Source organism: Belonocnema kinseyi, chromosome 7, assembly GCF_010883055.1.
Source record: "Belonocnema kinseyi isolate 2016_QV_RU_SX_M_011 chromosome 7, B_treatae_v1, whole genome shotgun sequence".
Classification (NCBI taxonomy): Eukaryota; Metazoa; Arthropoda; class Insecta; order Hymenoptera; family Cynipidae; genus Belonocnema; species Belonocnema kinseyi.
Genome location: NC_046663.1, coordinates 39,847,406 through 39,856,096, shown reverse-complemented (window position 1 = coordinate 39,856,096; position 8,691 = coordinate 39,847,406). Strand labels below are relative to the sequence as shown.

Genomic DNA, 8,691 nt, shown 5'->3' with positions numbered 1-8,691 from the left:
AAATCTCTACCCCTTCCACACACTACTCCTTTCCCCTGCCGAGTGAGTCACGCCTACCCCGAAAGGGAAATGGCTTAATGGTGTAATAATAATAATAATAATTGTTATTAGGAAATTTTTCAATTCGAGATTTTTCGGACGTCTCTAAACTATTTGACACTAGTATGAGAAAACTTTGAATTAAATTCAATAGATTTGTTCTTAACTGGAGAAGATTGATAGAATTTAAAGATTAACTTAGACTTAATTTAACCCTTTTTCAGGAAACTTTCTTTTCCTGTTATTCGCTTAAATTGGAACTAAATTAATAAAACCCAATAAGGAAATCCAACAATTCTAGGCTAAAAGTTTTTATTTTGGAATTCACCACTTCTGGTTAAAAAAGTAGAATAAACTTTATCAAAAATTCATTTTTTGATTAAACATTCATCTTTTTGGTTTAAAATTAAATTATTTGGATGAAACTCCACGTCATTTTTTTTAAATATAATCTTTTTTGTAGAAAATTTATCTTCTTGGTTAAAAATCATATTTTTTCTTCAAAATTCAAGTCATTGCTTAATCTTTTCTTTGAAATTTAATGTTTTTAAAAAATATTAATCATTTCAGTTCTAAATTCTTCTCTTTGGTTTAACATTTGACTACTTTTCTAAACATTAGTTTCTATTTTAGTTTGGGAATTGATTTTCTTAAATGAATATGTAACTATTGCATTTTTTGTTAAAAATTGATTTTTCTGGTTGAAAATTAATGTATTTTGTTAAAAACTCGTCTTTTTTATATGAAAATTCAACTATTTTGTTAAAAATTGGTTTTTTTTATTGAATTCAACTGTTAATTATTTCAACCTAAAAATATTTTCCTTTTAAAATATTAACTATTACATGTTTTATAAAAAAATTCATCACTTTATTTAAAAATTCAATTGTCTGGTCTTTAATTAACATATTTGTAAAAATTAAAAGTTTTCATTGGATTCAAATGGTTTGTAATTCATTTTTTGTTTTGAGAAGTATCTTTTTTTTTAATTGGTAATTTAAGTACTCTATTTTTCATGGAAAACTTAATTGCCAGATTAAATTAAAAGATTAATTTCCTTGGTTGAAAATTCTTTTTTTTTTAATTTTACTATTTTGTTAAAAAATACTCTTTTTGGACAAATACCTACTTTGTTGATAGTTGAAGCAATTTGCTAAAAATTCATATTTCTATTAAAGATTTATCTCTTTGATTAAAATTTAACTGTATTATAAAACTTCGTTTTATGATTGATGGAAAATTAACTTTTTTAATGGAAATTTAACTATTCCAGATTTGGTTAAAAAGTTATCTTTTTTATTTGAAAATTCATATATTTTGTTGATGATTCATTTTTTTAATCAGATAAAATCTTCTTAGTTTAAAAATGCACATTTAATTGAAAACTCAACTCTTTGGTTGAATGTTCAACGCTTTTTCATTTTAATAAAAAATGTATCTGTTTGAGCAAAGATGGAACTATATTGCTGAAAATTAGTTGATTTTTTTAAATGACAATTACTTCTCTGTGCTCAAAATGTAATTACACAAATTTTGTTAGAAATTGATATTTTCAATTAAAATGTATTTTATTTAAAAATCGTCCACTTCAGTCGAAAATTAGTTTTATAGTGAAAACTCATCCTGTTTGGTTGAAATTCAAATGCTTGGTTGAATATTTAGTTTTTTAGTAAGAAATTTAATTATTTTGTTAAAAAATATCCTTTTTATTTGCAAGTTTATGAAATTCATTGAAAAATTCTGAATTTTTTCAACAATTAATCTTTTTTAGAAAATTAATCCTCTTGGTTAAAAAGAAGATTTGTTGTTTAAAAAAGCCACTTTTTGGTATAAATGCAACTCTTTCGTTGAATCTTGAACTCTTTTCTTGAAAGTGTATTTTTTGAATAAAGGTTCATCGTTTACATTACAAATTTATCTGCTACATTGAAAACTGAACTATTTTAATAAAAATAAGGTTTTTTTAGGCTGAGAATTAATTCTCATTTGTAAATGTATGTAATTATTCTATTTTTTGTTACAAAGTGTTTTGTTTAAAGTCGAACTATTTTGTAAACACTTCATTTTTGTTGTTGTTGAAGATTCATATTTTTAGTAGAAAAGTAATAATTTTTAGTCTTTAATTGAATTTTGTAAATTCATATTTTAGTAGTTATAAATTTGACTATTAAAAAAAACTGTTTATTTCTAAATTTACCGACTTTGTAGAAAATCTGTTTTTTTCTGAAGAATTAATTTTTTTCCCTAAAAATCTCACTATTCTATTCGTTTTAATTCGCAAAAAACGGTTTCATTTTGTAACAAAAAAAGTTTAATTATACGTTCTGAATATATAGTTTAATTTTCTACCAAAATTTGGAATTTGTAAGTAAAAATTTCGCGTTTCCTATTTTTTCTGAAGTCATTTTATCTCAGAAACCAATAAATCTTGTATAAATATTTGTTTATTTGAAAGTATTTATGACTACGGAATTGCAGTAAAGCATATCAGAAATAAAATTGTTAGAAAAATTGCAGGAAGCTGACCGTTGTCTATACTACGAAGTAAAACCTCCCAATGGACACTTTTACCATTTTGATAGCAACTTCGACCTGATACGTTATCGAAAGGATAGTTTGGTTGATATTTTACTACCATTATAAATGAAAGTTTGTTTCGCAAAAGCTCTTAATATTCTAACATAAAGATAAATGTTAATTTAATTGCCAATCCAGGTTATAAATTTCACTTTTTCATTTAAAATAGATAAACTATACGTGAATTCACTATTTTTATTGTATTTAAAAAAATTTAAATGCATGTGCAATAAATAAAACTTTCCAAGGACCGTATCTACTTTAATCAGGCAGACCAAGAAACTCGTAAATCAGTTTCTTAAAGCAAGCAAGCCAACACGAATAGTAATTACAAACACTGATTTTCTGAATGTATGGATTTTAAACATTTGCAAAGGATTACAAAATTACTAAGGGTCTGATCGAAAAAACCCCAAAAAAACTTTGGACATCCTTTTTCAAAACTGATCCGTTTTAAAGATTGAATTTAAAATTCGCGGTACCATAGCTAGCCTCGATTAAGTTCAACCCAAAAGTATTTGCACATGCAAGTTCCTGTTTTGTACATTTTTTGTTGTTGCAATTTGCATTTTCTTTAAATTTGGATTGCAAATTTCTTAAATTTTGAATATTTGTGACTGGAAGCTTTTTATGTTTATAGTGTTGACAGACGCTAATTTGACCTCGAAAGCCTTTTTGGAAAAGTTCAATTTTGAAGATTTAGAATGAAAAATTCTTCAGTTTTGAATATTTACAATTAAATACTCTTGAATATTCATTGTGTATAATAGCAGATGATGCAATTACGAATTCTTTATTAGAAATTCTTGCATTTTAAATATTTGAAATTGAAGACCCTCAAATTTTTAATGTTGTATTAAATAATGCTAAAATATTCAAAAAGTTTATGCAAAAAATCAAGAAAGTACAGACGAATTATTTATTTATTTACTTAACGTAGGATGGCGATAAATTTTTAGGAATTTCACAGTGTTCTAAAGAATTTCCATGGAATTCCAAAGAATTCATGATATTTACAGTGAACTTTACAAAAAAAATTAAATTTAAATCTAAAAGATTGATTAATGAATAAGTTTAATTTATTTCGAACTCCGTACGTAATTTTATCCAATTCGCAATAACTTTCTCCCGAAGATAATCTTTTTACTTATAAATTTTATTATTTGAATGAAAATCCAACAATTTTCTTGAAAAGATCTCCTTTTTGCTTGAAAATTCAACTATTTTATTTAAGTGGAAATTCATTTTCCTTGGAGAAAAATGCAACTGTTTAATTAAAAATTAAAAAATTTGTTTAAAAGTTTTTTTTTAATTCATCCGTTTGAAAGAAATGTTATCTTTCTTGAATACAAATTTAACTATTTGGTTGAAAATTCTAGCGTTTTTTTAAATTTAATAATTTCGTAGAAAACTTACTTTTTGGTAGAATTAAACATTTTAGTGTTGTAAAAAGAACTGAAATCTTTTCTGTATGAAAGTTGAACTCTAAACAAAAATTGGTCGTTTTTTATTACAAATTCATCTGTTTAGGTACAAATTTTATCCTTCTTGGACAGATATGCTAATATCTGAAAGAGATTTTAACTATTTAATCAAAGATACATCCTTTTTGGTTGAAAAAATTCGTATTTAAAATTGAAAATTAAATTTTTTCGTAAGAACTTATTTCTTGTTTAAAAATTCATATTTTGATCTTGAAAAGTCAACTAGAATCTTTTCTGGATGAAAATTCAACTAATGTTTTAAAAACTTTTTTTTTACAAAAATGTATCTATTTTAATAGAAATTTAATCTTTCTGAATAAAAATGCACCTATTTGGTAGAAAATTCAACAATTTTGTTCTAAAGTTATCCCTTTTGATTGAAAATTATTCTTTTTGGATGAAAAATTCAATGCTTTCAAACGAACTTAATTCTTGTTTAAAAAGTCATATTTTGGTCATGAAAAGTCAACTCAAATCTTCTTTAACAGAAAAATGAAGTATTTTTCTTCTTGAAAATTTATCTTTTTGGTTTAAAAATTCATCGGTTTTAGTATCTATTTCATTTATTTATGAAAATTCAACTTTTTGGTTAAAAAATATTCTTCTTTGCTAGATTATTCAACTATTTCCTTTAAAAGATTTAATTTAATCACTTTAATAAAAAATATTATTTTTGGAAGATTGATGTTTTTAGTTGAAAATTGATCTCTTTGGTTGAAAGTCTTTTTTTGAAAACTTAACTGTTTAGTGGAAAAGTCCTTTTTTGGTTAAAAATTAACGTTTTAACTACAAATTTAACTGTTCTATTTTTTTAAATTGATATTTGTTATTTATACCATTTTAGTGACAAAAACTTAACTTCATGTTCGTTAGACAGCCATTTTGGATTTAAATTCAAAAAGTGAGCTCATTTTGAAAATTTTTGGGTCTATTTTTTGCGAAATTCAAAAATTGGCCGCACGGTTTTTTGTAATACTTAGAAATCCGAACATTTTTTTTCGATAAAAAATTATCTGTGTTATAGCAATTACAAAATTAAAAAAATAAACGAAAATAAAAAAGTTAAGCTAAATAATGCCCGATATGAAAAAAGTCAAAAGAAGAAAAACGTTACTTTTTGAAGTACCTACAAGATTATCCTAACAACTTTTTGATTTTTTTTATATTAAAGATTTAAATTTTGACGGCACAAAAAATAATTTGAAATGAAAAATTTCATTTTTCGGTCAAACTATGCAAGATATGGCAAAATATGAATAAATAAAAATTCTGCACCCAAACAAAATCTAAACATTTGCTATTATTCGCTTTTTTATATGATGCATCGTTTTTTGCTTTATCCGTGAAAACAGCAATAAAAATAGAAAAATTAAATTCTTAGACAAACGACACAAGCTACAAAAAAAATAAAGAGGTACAATTTCTTCACGCAAAAAGGATCTACAAATTTTTCATCAATTTCTATCATTTTTTGATAGAATGCGCAGTTTTTATTTTAATCGTGAAATATAAAATTGATATTTAAAAAAATCAAATCTTTGGAAAAATGATGCAGGTTACAAAAACACATAAATGACAAAAAAAATTTGCATTAAAAAAAATTTGCAAATTTGTAATAAGCTTTTGTTATAAGAGTGCATTCAAAATGAAAAAAAAAACTTTTTTGGAAAAACGACACAAGCTAGAATAACATTTTAAATTTTTAAGTAATAAAATTGTTCGGTTAAATTATGTCTACATATTTTCTAGGAGCTACTTTATACTAGGATGCATATTTTTGGTTTAACGCGTGAAAAATAAAATTGAAAGTGAAAAAATTAAATTTATGGTTAAACAACACAAGATGCATTAAAAAGCTGAATAACAAAATTGTTTTTTTATGATGCGCATTTAAAAAATGTTTTGAACAAGATAATGAAAATATGTATGTTTCAATACCAATACATGATATCAATTGTAATACTATAAATTTATTAAAATGATACATTTTTGAGAGAATAAAAATTAGTGGAAAATAAGGATCAAATATTAAAGTAATCATGAAAAATAAAATTTTTACATTATTTTGCAATATCTGAATAAGCAGTACCAGCCTGAGGTACAGAAATAAATATAATATACATTTGATTTTTTGTTTCTGTACATAGTGTAGAAAAGTTTTACAGTATAGAAAAACTCGACTGCGAAGCACGAGAGAAGTGATGAGAATGTCTTCGTTAAAGCCGAAGGAGCTTTAACAAAAGAGAATTCACAATCACCAACATACAGTAGTTCATTTGTTAAAGTTTAATTTTAAAAGGCCTAAAAATTACGTTCACTAAGATCCCATAAGATACCGTTACGTAATTTAAGTGCGGCCCCTAAAATACTGAAGTGATTTGGAAAAACAATCGAATCGAGTAAAGTAAATCGCCTTTTCATTTCAAATAAAACGCCTGAGTGGTTTTCCCTAACATTCTAGGTCCACGTTCCGCCATGATCTTGATACCGAGGAGAATTTTGGATTCGATCCAAACCAGTGTCATTCCAGAGCGTTAAGATTTGTTTAATGAGGCTAAACGTGAGGTAATTTATCCGCGACTCTGGAGCACGTAAATCAATCGTTAAAAAATAGAGGCCATTATCCGCCACTCTGGAGCACGTAAATCAACCATTAAGACATAGAGGCCATGGTCAATCGCTTCTAAAAATACATCAAATTTTATAGAACCGGAAGAGGTGTCATTTGGAAATCAAGGACCAGAATCAAAATTATTCAGCTTCACTGTTAGAAATTTCCGTTGGAATTTTGAGAGGTGCGTCACTAAAGCTTTACACAGAAACGGTTTCTAAATTTCCCTGAATAGAAAAAGAAATTTTAGCAAAAGTCACTGCAAGAAGGTTTAGTCACATGTTTCAAAAAATTCTGTTACAATTTATTAATTTTCAGTTAACGTAACTGAAAAGTTCAAAAGATTAACATTTTTTTTGTTCATTAATTGTTAAAACAAATTAGTAAGGTAAACCGAATATTACTAGAAAAATAATATATATCGATGAGTATCTTTTATATTGCAAAATAAATCACAAAAGCAACAATTTTCTAGTATTTTTAATGTTCTTTTGAATTTGTTGCCACTATTTATTTTTTTCTGACAAGTTATACATTTAGCAAAAAATACTTCTCAAAATCTGTAAAAGAACTTCTGCAAAATTCGCCATTTTTTTGTATTTTAAAACTTTCCGCATTTTATTTCCAGCATTTTATTATTTAAATTTCCTACACTAATAGACAAATTAATATTTGTGCATATTTTTAATAGATTTAAGAATAAAATTCATAACTTTTTTAGATATTTTATTCGATAAGTTATGAATATTTTAATGTCCAGCATTTGGACAAATTCTTGACGTAAATAAGATTAATATTATCGATTTATTCTTTTTAGTAAATTAAGTAAATTAACTTTTCTGTTAAAAATTTATATTTTCTTGTTAAAAATGTAACTGTTTCGAAGAAATGTCGTATCTGTTTGACTTGAAAATTTAAGATTTTTGTCAAAATTTTTTTTCTTTCTTGACTAAAAAATCTTTTTCAATTAAAATTTGAACTATTTTCTTGAAAATTCGTCTTTTTGGTTCAAAAATTTATCTTTTTAATTCTAAATTCCATCTTTCCTGAGAAAAATGTAACTGTGGTTGAAAATTAATCTGTTTAGGTTAAGACTTCAACAGTTTGATTGAAAATTATTATTATTTTTTTTAATTAATCTAATTGCTTTCAATTTGTAATTACATTTTCTTAAATATCAACTATAATATTTTTTAAAACGAATTCACCTTTTTTGGACTAGAATTCTTATCAAAAAATTTAATAGCTGATATTTCAACAAAAAACCGTTTAATTATAAATTAAAAACAATTGAATCAATTATATTTTCTACCATAATATTATAATTTAAACCGCTGAAATTATTGAATTGTCAAGCCAAAAAGAAGATTTTTCTACCAGTTTTTTTTTAACTATAAAAAATGAATTTTCAAAAAAAAATGAATTTACCAATGGTGACTTCTTATCAAGAAATATAATAGTTGATATTTCAACCGAAGAAGATTTTAATTACGAATGAAAAGCAGCTCAATGATTAAAAAAAACAACAACGAATTTTCAATAAAACTTTTAAAGCCTCAACAGTTGCATTTTCGCTCAAATAAAATGAAATTTATAATTTAAAATATATATTGTTGAACCGAAAAGAAGAATTTGCCACAAAATAGTAGAAAGATTAATAAAAAAATATTTTTCATTCAATAACATTTTGAATCAAATAATAAAATTGTTAACAAGCAAATCATTGAAATTTTCTGAAGACTTCCTTTGATTTATGTATTAATTTTAATTAACATGAATTTTGTATTGAAATGTACAACCAACCAGTTGAATTTGCAAGCAAATAGATAATATTAATCTTATTAATATTAATAATATTTAATATTAATCTATAATTTTAAATTTTAATGTATTTATACTAATTTAATTTACAAATTTAATTTATGAGTTACTATTAAATTAATTACTTAATCAGTTGGGAAAATTTGAGGTTAGAATTGA

The 8,691-nt window shown here is 24.3% G+C and overlaps 1 protein-coding gene across 3 annotated transcripts in view; it reads right to left on the bottom strand.

The window, feature by feature from the left end:
- LOC117176863 (cysteine-rich motor neuron 1 protein-like) overlaps positions 1-8,691 on the bottom strand; it is an 805,857-nt gene that overhangs the window by 256,120 nt on the left and 541,046 nt on the right. The gene's annotated exons all lie outside the window — the stretch shown is intronic.